At 42.0% G+C, this 14,723-nt stretch overlaps 1 pseudogene; it reads right to left on the reverse strand.

Moving 5' to 3' along the window:
• Positions 1–13,703, reverse strand: part of LOC129399636 (uncharacterized) — a 30,808-nt pseudogene extending 17,105 nt beyond the window's left edge.
• Positions 13,704–14,723: the final 1,020 nt, after the last annotated feature.

The raw sequence follows: 14,723 nt of genomic DNA on the forward strand, positions 1-14,723 counted from the left end.
AAGGAAGCATTTGATAATTAGTTTTCCATTGCTGAGAATGAAGAGATATGCAGGTTTAGGATTTCTGTATTTTAGTATTTTAGTAATTAAGTCCAGGGAGATTTATATTAGAAATTGCATCATTTCCCTTCCTGGGGCAGCATGGGGTAATGGCTTAGTTCACAGTCTAGAGACATGGCTGCAAGTAGTTGCTGGGACCAAAAGTAGTCTAGCTGGCCTCTGGATCTTGGTTGATCAGCAGCAAAGTGGCTGCACAAAAGTGTGGCCACCTGGGTCGAATCTCGGCGGAGTGTGAGCTGGTAATAGCCCCAGCCCAAGTGCTCAAGCATTCTGCTGTTTCAAGTTCATAACACTTTTTTTTTTCTCCTTTCCGCACCACCAAGTTCATACCTGCTTAATAGTCTTCATAATATGGCGGACGCCACGCCGCTTCTCCCCAAAAAGGGAATAGGAAACTGAGAAAGAAGGATGTTTCCCCTCCTTGGCCGGCATGGGGATATGGTTTAGTTCACAGTCTAGAGACATCAGAAGCCTTTCTTTATTCGTCCTTCCCAACAATGCCCCATTGGAGGCTCTTTCAGGGTTAGGGGAATGAGACCCAGCATTGTTACTGGTTTTGGCATATGAATATGCCATGGGGAGTTTGTGAGGTTCTCCCATGTGGGCAGGAAACTCTTGGTAGCTAACCAGGTTCTCCAAGAGGCAGAACTAGGCTTTAAGATATCGCATGGCCACAAAGTGGCCGAGCGCTCCGGGAGCTTGGTTTTAAGTCTCTGGATGTTGGCCGTTGATGAAATTACACGGCGCTTGGGGCAGTCCCTGAGTGTGACCTAGCTACTGGAGAATGGGAAATCTGGGGGAAGAGGCCCAGTCCCAATCTGAGGAAGCTTGGAGGTCTCAGCCCCGGGTCCCACACACCTGGATTCCTCTGCCGGTACCTTCATATGTAAGGCTCGTCCAAATGTGTGGAGAGGGGCCTTGAGCACCGCTGTGGTTAGGCTCTGGAGGTCTTCGGATGAGGGAGCTCTGCTCAGGGTAGGGAGGGAAGTTGGAGCCCACCCATTCCGAGAGGCCCTGGGGGGAAGACAGCCAGGTGCGTAGGCAAGAGACTCTGCGTCGCTCTCTTCCAGGAGCTTGGTTTTAAGTCTCTGGGTGTGGGCCATTGTGGGGTTGCAGGGCACCGGGGGCAGTCCCTGGGTGTGACCGCCTATTTGCTTCTCGGCCTTTTGGCTAAGATCAAGTGTAGTGTAATTTTGAATTATATGTAAATATAAATTTGTGAATTTTTTTGATTCCCACATGTGAATTTTTTGGTTCCCACATGTAAATATAATTTTTTTGTGAGATTATGTCTCAGATTTTCTCTCATCTTGACTGGACCAGGAGGCCCAGTCTAGATATAGAGTAATTTAAATAGAAGATTTCAAACTGATCATAGTTGTTACTGTAACATTAAATTATAAATATAAAATTAATATAACTTTCATTTTAGAAAATTTGAAGAAAATCAAGTTAAAACAGGTTATAATATTCTAGCGAGAAGTAAATAACGTGGCAATTTTAGTGAATTTCCTGCATTTTTTTCTGTGGGCATATTGAGATATGTAATTTTTTAAATAATTAAAAGCCAGCAGAGAAGCCTCCACACCCACATCAGGCTAAGTTCATCTGGGGTACCCTGAGGGGTGGGGGGGAATGTGAACCTACCACCTACCCTAGCAGAGCCCTGGCAACTGAAAGCCTCCAGAACCCAATCGCCACCATGTTCATCATCCATCTCCACAGGCTCAAGCCCCCCGCCGCCCCATGCATGAGAATGAATCTGTTGAACAACTCAGGTTTTTGTAAGTGAAATCTCCAATCTTGCGTGGAGAATTGAGAACGGGAGATCTCCCTTCTTCTCCCCGTTCGTCTGGGACCCTGGACAGTCATGTCCACAAACTGCAAACCACAACACCCAAAGGGAGAGCGAGCGAGCAAAAGGGAATGCCCTGCCACATAGGTGGGGTTGGGTGGAGAGAGGACGGGTGGTGGTGGTGGGAGGGATGCTGGGACCATTGGTGGTGGAAAATGGGCATTGGTGGAGGGATGGGCACTCGATCATTGTATGACTGAAACACAAGCATGAAAGTTCATAAGTCTATAACTACCTCACGGTGATTCACTAATTAAAAATTAAAAAAATTTAACTCCAACTGTATCACCCTATTTAAAATTTTAGAATTTCTGGAGATTGTGGCCTCATCTGCGACCATGAGATATCTCATAATCTATACCACTGATGTACTAAGAGTAGCATACCACATTTGATGGGGTGTAAAGTAGAAATTAACCAAGGCTCAAACTGCAACATGTTTGTACTCTTTTGTATAAGGGCTCACTGGCTGCAAAGTGAGATACAACAATGTTCATGCACTTTCCTCTAAGGAAATCCTTTTGGATCATTTTTAGTGTATTGCTCTTAACAAATAATGCAAAATAAGTTATTTAGGATCTGCCTTTGGAACAGGCTTGTGTGGTGATGGGAAAATTCAAATAATGGTGATGTAATGGTGAGATTGGTGTTAGAATAGAAGACTGAATTTTATAAATTATTTTGAATAGCAACAACAAAAACCTACTCTTTAATAACTTAATCTCATTTTTCTTTTATATTATATTATTATTCTCTTTTGGATCTTAAAAGAGACTTGATAAATATTAAAATGTTTAAGTTAAGAAGTTTTAAATTTCAGAATTTGTAATTGAGATATAAATACTAATTCTTTGTCCAAAAAACCTGAAAAGTAGAGAAATACATGGAAAAAAGGTTTCTTTTTTCTCTCCTCCCTACCTGGCAGCATCAGTTTTCAATTCTGTTGGCAAATCTCAGCGAGAATGTGAGCACTTTCTGGAAGAGCTTGAGAAGTATGGGTTGTCGGTCTTTGAGTTTTGGAAGACCTCACTGGAAGAACTTGCTGGACCAAGAAATTTTAGGGGGGAGAGTGTTAGCTGTCTCAATTTCTGTGATAGTACAGGTTTTATACTTCCTTCTAATTGAGTGTTGGGAATTTATAAAATTATAAAAAATTACCTGTTTATTCCACATTCTTCAATTTAGTGCATAAAATTATTTGTGGTAACATATTTATATAAAAATGAAAAAATAAATTAATTTTTTTGGGGGTATGTTTGGGCCACACCCAGTGGTGCTCAGGGCTGACTTTTGTCTCTGTGCTCAGGAATATCTCCTATATGGCTCAGTGGATCATATGAGGAGCCAGGGATAAAACCTGGGTCAGATGTGTGCAAGGCAAGTGCTCTACCCACTGTACCATTGCTCCTGTCCCCTCTCTTTGTATTTTTGAGTTATCTGTTGTTATTTCTCCCCTTTTACTTATGAAAAGATTTATAAGTGACTTCTTTCTTTGTGCCTTTGTTTTGGATTTGTCAATATTTATTAAAACAATACAAGACAAAAGTAAAAACACCAGTTATTGGCTCACTGATCTTTTGTATTGTATCTTTATTTCTATATTTTTTAATTTTTTCTATGAATTTTATTATTTACTTACTTCTACTTACTTTGAACTTTGTTGTTCTTTTACTAGTTCCTTGAGCTGTATAGCTAGGGTATTTACTTGCATCTTTTCTTTCTTTTCCCCTGATAAACACCTGTGTTACTATGAAAAATTCCTTAATACAGCTTTTTGCTATATCTCATATCTTCTGTTAGTGAATATGTTTTGTTAATGAATGTATCCATTATTATTTATAACATCATGCGACAACTGGAATGGGAAGGAATGGGAGTAAAGATAGATGGTCGGCAACTACACCACCTCCACTTCGCTGATGACATCATTCTAATAACACCAAACATTAGCCAAGCAGGGCAAATGCTGGCCAACTTCGACCTCGAGTGTGGAGAGGTCGGACTGCAGCTGAATCTCACCAAAACAATGTTCATGAGAAACGGACTAGTTCCTGATTTTCCATTTGTCCTTGATGGAATGAACATCTCTGAATGCAGCAGTTATGTGTACCTAGGCTGAGAACTCAACATGACAAACGACCTGGCACTTGAACTGTGCAGGAGGAAGAGAGCAGCGTGGAATGCCTTCAAGAAGTGGTTAAGAGGACGAAGAACCTTCAGCTCTTGGCACATCTTTTCGACTCCACCATTCTTCCTGCACTAACATATGCCTCAGAGACCTGGGCCCTATGAAAACAGGATGAGAACGCTATTTGGGTATCCCAAAGAGGAATCGAAAGAGCTCTGCTTGGAATATCACATTTCACTCAAGTGAGAGAAGGAATCCAGAGTCCCGACCTCCATCGACGATCAAGAATCAGGGATGCTGTCTTGTTTGCCAAGGCGTTGAAAATCAGATGGGCTGGACACATAATGAGATTTAGAGACGACTGCTGGGCTAGAGCTGTTACTGACTGGATTCTACAGGATGTCTAAAGACTGCATGGTCACCCACCTACAAGATGATCAGAGTTCTTCGTTGAAACCCTGAACAAACAGTTTGAGGCTCTCCCTGCTCCTGGAGCGAGCAGATGCAATTGGGTTACACTAGCAAGCGACAGGGAGCCTGGTTGTGCTCAGAGATTACTCCTGATAGGGCTTGGGGGACTATATGGAGTGCTGGTAATTGAACCTGGATCTGCTGTGTACAAGGCAAGTGCCCTACACATTGTACTATCTCTCCAGCCCCTCTTTTATTAATTTTTTTAGTATGAAAACCATGTTGTTTGATATAACTGTGGCTATCTCACCAATTTTTAGGCAACTTTTTGGTATGATTTGTTTTCCAACCTTTACTCTGAACTTGTGTTTATCATGACAGTTAAAGTGTTTCTTTTATAAGCAGTAGAAGATCAGGTTCAGTTTTCTGATCCATCTGACTGCTCTGCTTTTTAATTTCGAGTTCAGGCATTGGCATTAAAAGATGATTGATGTGAATGAATCTATTACTGTATATTTTTTAAAATATGGATTTTGAGTGTTTTTGTAATTAGTTTTTGTTTCATCAGACTTATTTTGTTTAATTCCCCTGTATTTTGAGATCTGCTTTTACCAAAATAGTCAGGTTCCATTTGTCTTTTTTTGTTTGTACTTTGTAAGTGTGTTTGTCCTCAGAATACCACGTGGTTTACCCTTCTAGTTTCAGGTTTATCTTTTCTCTTAATTTAAAAGCACATGAACCTTAATATATTATACTAGACCTCTTATTGCTTTCCTCTTTTCTTGCATTTTGCATTTTAAGCATTTTCTTTTTCCAAGCAATATTACTTTACTATTTATAGAAGACAATTTAATGTGTCTCGTAGCACTGATTTGGTGCTTATGAACTTTTGTTTCGTTTTGGAGATACACCTGACTGTGCTCAGAGCTAATCCTGGCTATGCACTGAGGGATCACACCTGGTGGTGGTCCCATACACTCCTCAGGGACTGTATGGGACTGAACTTACGTTGACCAGGTGCAAGGCAAACACTCTGTCACCATACTATTTCATTGGTCCCCTTGTTCATAAACTCTTTAAGTAGATGTTTGGATAAAGCTTTGTGTCACTTCTTTGAATCTGAATAATAACCTAGTTGGATAGAGTATTCTTAGTTGGATGCTGTTTTAATCAACGTTTGCTACTCTTTATTTCCTTAGAAGGGATTCATTTCCGTTATCAGGAAGTTGAATATAAAGCGTTTACCTCAGAGAATGGGCTGGAGCTGTAGCACAGTGGGTAGGGCATTTGCCTTGCACTAAGCCAGTCCGGGTTCGATTCCCAGCATCCCAGATGGTCTTCTGAGCACTGCCAGGAATAATTCCTGAGTGCAGAACCAAGAATAACCCCTGTGGGCTGGAGCGATAGCAGAGTGGGTAGGGTGTTTGCCTTGCACACAGCCGAACAGGGTTGTATTCCTCCATCCCTCTTGGAGAGGCTGGCAAGCTACTGAGAATATCCTGCCCGCATGGCAAAGCCTGGCAAGCTACCCGTGGCGTATTCGATATGCCAAAAACAGTAACAACAAGTCTCAGAATGGAGACATTACTGGTGCCTGCTCGAGCAAATCGATGAATAACGGGATGACAGTGCTACAATGCTATTGACAATATTGCGTTCTATCCTATAGGGTTTCATTTGGTAGATCTGCTGTGAATCTTTGTTTTTCTTGCTGCTTTACTGCTTTTCACCTGCACCCTCCCCGAATCTTCTGCAAGTTTTACAGCAATTTTTTTCCTTTATACTTACTGTTCCTAGGATTCTATGACTTTTGGAATTAAATTACTATGTCTTTTGGTGTCTTTTGTTTAGAAATCATCAAGTTTCTTGGATCTGGGTGTGGGTCAATCCTAAAATTGGGGAAGTTATCAGCTGTAATTTTTCTCACCAAAACTTCTTCCCTATTCTCTCTTTCCTTCTGGGATAACTATAACTTGGATATTGTTTCTGTTAAGGCTATTTTCAAAGGCCTATGACTTTTTTGATTAAAAATTATTTTTTCCTTGGTTTCCTAGATCTTTCCTTGAGCACTTGGATCCATTCTTCTGCTACTCCAACTTTTCTGCTTAATTCCACCCTTGTGTTTTGAAATTACCCTGTTATGTTCTTCATTTTTCTTCATGGTTTCTAAGTGAACTTTTGGAGTTATCCTCTATATGGGATTTTACTCAATTTGATGAACAACCTTATCACCAATCACCCTATACTCCAAGCAGAATTTATATCCACCAAGGTACCTGCATTTGGTCACTCGTGACTCTTTGTCAGGTACTAGTTGGACCTGAGAAGTGTTCACTGCTTGATATCCCTGTGTCTGACTGGTCTGATCTTTTGCCAATATTCAATGGGAATAGAACATGTACAGGGCATTCAGATGTGAAGGGGATAGGACTACCTCATTGACCCTCAAGATGCAGCTGTCTTTCAGCTCCTTACTACTCTACCATTCCAGGAACAGGGAATGTTGTCTCACCCCTGCCCCAACCAATCTGGTAGCACCTGAATCTGCAGCTTCACTCAGCTTAGGATGCTAGCTTCAGGCTCCCCACCACAGACAGAGGGTTCCTGATGTACTAGCACTTGTACCCTGGACCTTTGTTCAAGCAGTTTGTGGTGCCTGTGGGTTTGGTGCCTCACCTGGTACAAAATTCCAACCCCGGGGGACCTTGTGTTCCTCTCTCCCTCCTAGGAATGTGCACCAAAGCTATGTTCTTGGTGACTTATAGTTCACGTTTAGTGGTTGGTGATGACCGCTGGTTTCTGTGGCTTATTTTCATAGTAGGGGGCCATGCAAGAGTCAATGTTCAAATTTGTTTTGTCTTCCTTTCTGTGATTTGGTGTGGGGAGTTATTTCAGATAATTTGGTGCTGGGATGGAAGCCAGGTAGGACATGTGCAAAACAAACACCTGCTGTACTATTGCTGTGTCCCTAGATCTTCTCTTTCTCCTTCCTGTACTTTTTCCAGGCAGGAGTGGGGGTTCTTCTCACTCTTTATTATGAATGGAAATATAGAACAGCAAATTTTCAGGTTTTGGAAATTTTAAGCATCATTTCTGACATCTAAAATGGAGCGTATTTTTTTTCGCTTTTTTTGGTTCACAACCAGCGATGCTCAGGGATTACTCCTGGCTCTACACTCAGGAGTTACTTCTGTCAGTGCTGGGGGACCATATAGGATGCCGGGGATTGAACCCAGGTGGGTCAGATGCAAGGCAAGTGCCCTACTCACTGTACTATTTCTCTGGCCCCAGAGAGTAATTTTTTTGTCTGTTTTTAGGGCCATACTTCGCAGTGATCAGAGTTTACTCCTGACTCTGTGCTCAGGGATCACTTATGGCAAACTTGGGAACTATATGGGGTACCAGGAATTGAACCCAGGTTGACTACATGCAAGGAAGCACCCTACCAGCTGTACCATTGTTCGAGCCCCCTGAAGAGTAAATTTTGAGAGGCCCCTTTCCATTTTTTTCTTTTATAAAAATGATCTAATATCAGGCAAAAGCAAATAAGAACCATCCTTTCTGAAAAACACCTTCACAAAATGGCAAAGACCCTCCAAATGGCCCAGAGTAACAGGATTATGCTGGGCTTAAGAGAAAGCTTCCAGATTTTGTCCCTTAAATCGTTCTCTGGATAGATTCTTAAATTTTCTTCTTGTTATTTAGTAAAATATGTCACTCGGATTTCTCAAATTTAGAGCCCAGATGTACTTATTTATATAAACAAATGCCAAATTTGCAAGGAAAGCCCAAGATGGACAGCAGAACAGCCCCCCTTATTAATACCTCTCAGCTTTGGGGGTTATTATTCACTCCTGTGTACACTGGCAGATGCTAAGCCTGGGAATCAGACACTTAAAATACTTTCCTTCCAACTGAAACCCCTTTTGTGCTACCACCTTGCCACGGAGTCTGTTCCATCTGGATTGTTTTGTGGGTTGGGTTGTGCTTTTATGGAGTGCTGTTTTTCAAGGAGAATCTATAAGACTTTCAGGATATTTTAATTGGGATGGTGTAATTGTAGAATGCTATAAGGGTCCAGGCTAGGGATACTTTATAAATCAGATTTTTATGCTTAGCTGTGTTAATGGGCAGTTATAAAGTCTAAATTCTCTACACAGGAATGGGATAACAGCTTTTAAGGCCATAGTTACTATTTTGGGGTTGGGTTCACTTGTAAAACAGGATCTGTTTTTTTTTTTTTTTTTTTTTTTTTTTAGTGTGAAGCTGTTTTCAGTTAAAGGAGTACATAAGACCCTTTGAAAAACAATTCCAATTTTGTGGTTGCTATCTTATATAGTTTAAATTGTAAAATCACTACATGTAGGTATTTCCCGCCTGCATGGCAAGGCCTGGCAAGCTACCCATGGCGTATTGGATATGCCAAAAACAGTAACAACAGGTCTCACAATGGAGACGTTACTGGTGCCTGCTCGAGCAAATTGATGAGTAACGGGATGACAGTGATACAGTGATAGGTATTTATGTGTATGTATTAGAGCTTATAACCAAACGGTTAAAATCTAACTTCTGAAGTAGGGCCTTCTAACCTTAGTAGAGTTTGGTCAAGGTACCTACATACATCCTTTGACCAGTCATAATTTTCAAGTTTTGGGAGATAGATTCATTTTGGTTTTGTAATATTTGTCTCTCAGAGATTGTAAGTACCCAAGGAAGATTTGGACCCTGTGTTCCAGTGGTGGGTGATGGTGTGGAGGACACAGGTGTCTGGGTCCTGATGGCAACATAAACATATGGGGTGAGATCTTGAGGTCTGAGAAGTGAGCTGGTGGAAACCTACAGCGTGAGGAAGACAGAGTGTCCCAGGCCTGCCATGAAGAACTGAGCCCTCTGAAGTTTGGCATTCTTGATTGGTGACTCCCAGGAGGCACAATGAATGGGCTGTGGCAGCTGGTCTCCCGAGCCTGTCATGTGTAGCTAAGGCTAGAATGGGATAAGACTGAAACTGCATGACAGGGAGATGGATCTTTTGCCAGAAAGCGACAGTTCAGCACAGCCGGAAGATCATGCCTAAATGCAGCTCCACACATGCATCCCTGCCCCCAGTTCACTCTGCCCGAGTCCTTTCTTTCTTTTACTCACAGCAAGAGGGTTGTTTCTGTCTTTCAGAAGCACACACCTGTTTTGAGGGCAGCAACTTCCCAGAAAGTTTTTCTGAGGATGGTAAATTTGCCCCAGATTCCTGAATAATCAGATGATGGGACCAATTTCCAATCCTTTCCTTTATTCTAATGGCAGTGAATCTGGTCATCTCTGGTTCTTTCCTCTGTTCCTCTTTGCCACTTATCTTTTGCTTTTGGGGGCTAAGTGTGTGTGTTGAAGGATCCACTGTCAATATAGTGATTTCCACTGTAGCATACGCTGATTTGATCTCCCCCTTCCCTATATGATTTTTTAGTTTTGGCTTTTCGCTGTAGTTTGTTTTGTTTTTGGAAGTACTTAGGGCTTACTCCTCGCTGCTTAGGATTTATAACTGGCTGTGCTCAGGAGATTGTGGCTCTGGAGATGGAACCAGGGTCAGCTAAATGCAAGGCAAATGCCTAATCTCCTGTAATATCTCTCTGCCTCACCCCCTGTTTTCTACACAAACCTCATCAGACTGGTTCCCACATTGACTCCCAATATTTCCCCTGCATGTGACACCAGAACCTCCTGTCCCCTTTTCTCTTTTTATAGGTTTACAGCAAACTATGTCTTCTCTGAATCTTTCTCTTATTTTTGGGATTAGCAAACATATTAGTTATATGATCCTTTGAAGTTTAGATCTATTCCTCCCAAACTTTCCCAATTTATAAAGCAAAGGGGTAGTAAATTAAGTAGTCAATAACTTGAATTCTGCATTGTTGGTGGGAATGTTGACTGGTCTAGTCTTTTATGAAAACAATATGGACATTCCTCTAAAAACTAGAAATTGAGCTCCCATATGACTCAGAAATACCACTTCTAGGAATATATCCCAGAGATAAAAAAAAACGTAGAAATGACATCTGCATTTGTATGCTTATTGCAACACTGTCTACAGTAGCCAGAATCTGGAAAAAACCTGAGTGCTCAAGAACAGACGAACAAACTGTTAAACAGTTTCTTTAACAGACTGGTTAAAAAACTTTGGGTACATCATCTACACAATGTACCCAAATAACGCAGCTATTAGAAAGGAAGAAATCATGAAATTTGCATGCAAGTGGATGGACATGCAGACTATCATGCTAAGTGAAGTCAGTCAGGAAGAGGGGGACAGACAGAGAATGACTGCACTTATTTGTGGAATATAAAGTAACATAATAGGAAACTAATACCTACAGACAGTAGAAATAAGGGCCAACAGGATTGCACTATGGCTTGAAAGCCAGCTTCACATGCTGGGGGAAAAGGCAGCTGGGATAGAGAAGAGGCCGGTAAGTAAACAATGGTTAGAGGGATCACTTGGGATAGGAGATATGTGCTGGAAGTAGACTATGGACCAAACACAATGGCCTCTTAATGCCTGTATTGCAAACCTTAATACCCAAAAGGAAAGAGTAAGAGGGAGTGCTCGCTCCAGGAACAGGAAGAGCCTCAAATCATTCATTCATGGTTTTGACGAAGAAGTCTGACCATCCTGTCACGCGGTCTTTTGACATCTCATGGTATCCGGTCAGTAACAGCTCTAGTCCAGCAGTTGTCTCTGAATTGCATTACGTGTATGGTCCATCTGATTTTTGACGCCTTGGCAAACGAGACAGCATCCCGATTCTTTTTTTTTTTATTAATTTATTCTTTTATTGAATCACCATGTGGAATGTTACAAGCACCCCGATTCTTGATCGTAGACGGAGGTCAGAACTCCAGATTCCTTCTCTCACTTGAGTGAAACGTGATACTCCAAGCATAGCTCTTTAGATTCCTCTTTGGGAAACCTGAATAGCGTTCTCATCCTGTTTTCATAGGGCCCAGGCCTCTGAAGCATATGTTAGGGCAGGAAGAATGGTGGATTCGAAAAGATGTGTCGAGAGCCGGAGGTTCTTTGTCCTCTTAACCATTTCTTCAACTCTCTTGAAGGTGTTCCACACTGCTTCTTTCTCCTGTGCAGTTCTGGCACCAAGTCGTTCCTCATGTTGAGTTCTCAACCCAGGTACACATAGCTGCTGCATTGGAGATGTTTGTTCCGTTGAGAGCAAATGGAATATAAGGGACTAGTTTGTTTTTCATGAACATTGTTTTGGTGAGATTCAGCTGCAGTCTGGCCTTTCCACACTCGTGGTCGAAGTTGGCCAGCATTTGTGCCGCTTGGCTAACGTTTGGTGTTATTAGAATGATGTCATCAGAGAAGCAGAGGTGGTGTAGTTGCTTACCTTCTGTCTTCACTCCCATTCCTTCCCATTCTGGTCATTGCATGACATTCTCGAGGGTGGCACTGAAGAATTTCAGTGAAATGCTATCACCCTGCCGAACCCCTCTCTTTATGTCAGTGATCACTTCCTTGTAGAACGGTGAGATACTGGTGGTGAATCTATAATACAGTTCATGGAGGATCTTGATGTACTGAGTTTGAATGTCTATTTAGTTAGGACTTCACTTCAGTCTCAACAGAATCAAAGGCCTTCTTTAAATCGATGAACGTTAGACAGAGTGGCATCTTGAACTCTGTGAAACTTCAATGAGATTGGTCACTGTGTGGATATGGTTGATCATGCTGAATCCTTTTCGGAACCCAGCTTGCTCGCATGGTTGTCCTTTGTCTAGTGTTCTGCCTATTCTATTCAGGATGACTCGGGTGAACAACTTGTAGATGATGGACAATAGGCAGTTTGGACGATAGTTGCCAATGCCGTGGATGTCTCCCTTCTTGTACAACAGAATGGTCTACGTGTCTTTACCAACAAAATGGCCTGTTGGATTTCAGAATGGAGGACATTGGGAACTACATATCCATCCTGCAGAATTTGGTATGTGGGCAGGTGGATGTGGTTGTCAAAGAGATCCAAGTAGAAGTCATGAATAATCCTCTCCATTGCCCTTCTGGAATATGTAATAGATCCATCAGGACGTTGGAGGGCAGTCATCTTGGTCTTGTAGTTGGCGAAGGACAGGTGAGCATTGCAAATACTTTTTCTGGCTTCTGCTGCATCGGCCAACACTGCTACTCTTCTCTTTTTGAGGTCTTCCTTTATTGCTTCTCTGCACAGCTTTGCAAGCTCAGACGTTAGCTTGTGGTTGCCTAAGACTTATGCCAAACCACGTTGGTGAATGAACTTGAGAGTTTCTGAAGACAGGCATCTGTTTGTGGCTTTCTCATTCTCGGCATTCTTCGAGCAGTCATGGAGGTGCAGAACCAGTCGATTGTATTCCTCGTCGATGTTGTCAATGACGGCATCTTCCCATGTTGCCACAATAATGCCAAAGAGCTCCCAGTGGTGGTCATTCTAGGAGTTCTCTTCTTAAGCTTAAACTTTGCAGACCTTTACCCCTGCTCTGTGAAGTAGAATTTTGCACGAAGGAGACGGTGGTTCAATCCTGTTTGGAATTTTGGGACAACAGCGACATCGGTCAGGCAAAACCTTTGATTGAATATGATGTGGTCAATTTTGTTGTGGAATCGTCCACCGGGAGACTCCCATATCCAATGTTTAGATTCGGTCTTCTGGAACTGTGAGTTACCATGGATGGTTTGGTTGACATGATGATTTAGACAGTCTCTCACCCTGATTGTTCCATTCTAGGCCATGGGTCCCAATGTGGAGTTCTTTGGGCAACCTTCTCGGTCTTATCTTGCCATTAAAATTACCAACAATGATCTTGTAGAAGGTGTGGTCTTCTTTATAGAACTTCTCCAGCTCCATGTAGAACTTCTCAATTTCTTCTTCATCGTACTTGGATGTTGGTGTAGGCGATGAAGATAGGAACTGCCGGCAATGAGCCACATCTATTAAAGTGTAATAATCTGATTCGGGTTGTTAGGCATTGAAATGAATCAATGTTCATGGCCAAGTTTGTGTTGACAAGGACACCAACACCATCAATGCCTCTGTTGTCACATGTTCTGAGAAACAGTTCTTCTCCAGTCTCAAAAATGGCTTGATGTGATCGATGCCTTCTTGTTTCAGTCAGACCAATGATGTCGTACTTGATCTTCTGTGCTTGCACCATCAGGTCCCTGAGAGATGCTTCTGATGCCAGAGTATATGTGTAGAATGTACAGACAGTCATTTTTGTCTTTCTTCATTTTGGCAGTCTAGTTTGTCCCTGAGATTTTATCAGCCTCTTCTTGCTCATCCTTCCTAATGCTGCCATATTGGGGGCTCTTTCGGAGTCAGGCAAATAAGGCCCACTGTTGTTACTGTTTTTGGCATATCAAATACGCCACGAGTAGCTTTCCAGGCTCTACCATGCGGATGAGGTACTCTTGGTAGCTTGCCGGGCTCTCCATTGGGCTACACTAGCACGTGACAGGGATGAATGGAGATGTTACTGGCATCCGCTCAAGCAAATCAAAGATCAAAGGAATGACAAGTGACAAGTGATACAAGTGATATCACAAGTGATACAAGTGATACAAGAGGGAATGTGCCAGCCACAGAGGAAGGGATGTGGGAAGGGGTGGGGATGATGGAAGGGTTACTGGGAACATTGGTTTTGGAGAATGAGTTATTGGGAACATTGGTGGTGGAGAATGGGTACTGGTGGAGGGATGGGTGCTCGATCATTGTATGACTGAAACATAATCATAAAAAGTTTGTCAGTCAGTCTGTAACTGTATCTCATGGTGATTCAATAAAATTAATTTGAATTCTGGGGGCTGAAGAGATAGTATAGAGGATAGGGCATTTTCCTTACACTCAGCTGACATGGGTTCAATCCTTGGCACCACATATGTTCCTCTAAGCCTGCCAGGAGTAAGCCCTTAGCACTGCCAAGTGTGGCCCCAAATCAAACCAAAACAAACAAAGAGTTTGACTTCTGGGCCAAAAATATAGCTCAATAGCAATAGGTTGAGCATATGTTATCTATCTATCTATCTATCTATCTATCTATCTATCTATCTATCTATCTATCTATCTCTCTCTCTCTCTCTATCCATCTATCTCTATATACATATATGTATACATATATACATATATATAGAGAAAGGGAGAGATCTATATATCTCTACATATCTCTACATATCTGACTGGATGATATCCCTGAGTACCCTGAGTACCACTGGGTGTAGCCTCTGAACATTGCTAG

Source organism: Sorex araneus, chromosome X (assembly GCF_027595985.1).
Source record: "Sorex araneus isolate mSorAra2 chromosome X, mSorAra2.pri, whole genome shotgun sequence".
In the NCBI taxonomy this organism is placed as follows: Eukaryota; Metazoa; Chordata; class Mammalia; order Eulipotyphla; family Soricidae; genus Sorex; species Sorex araneus.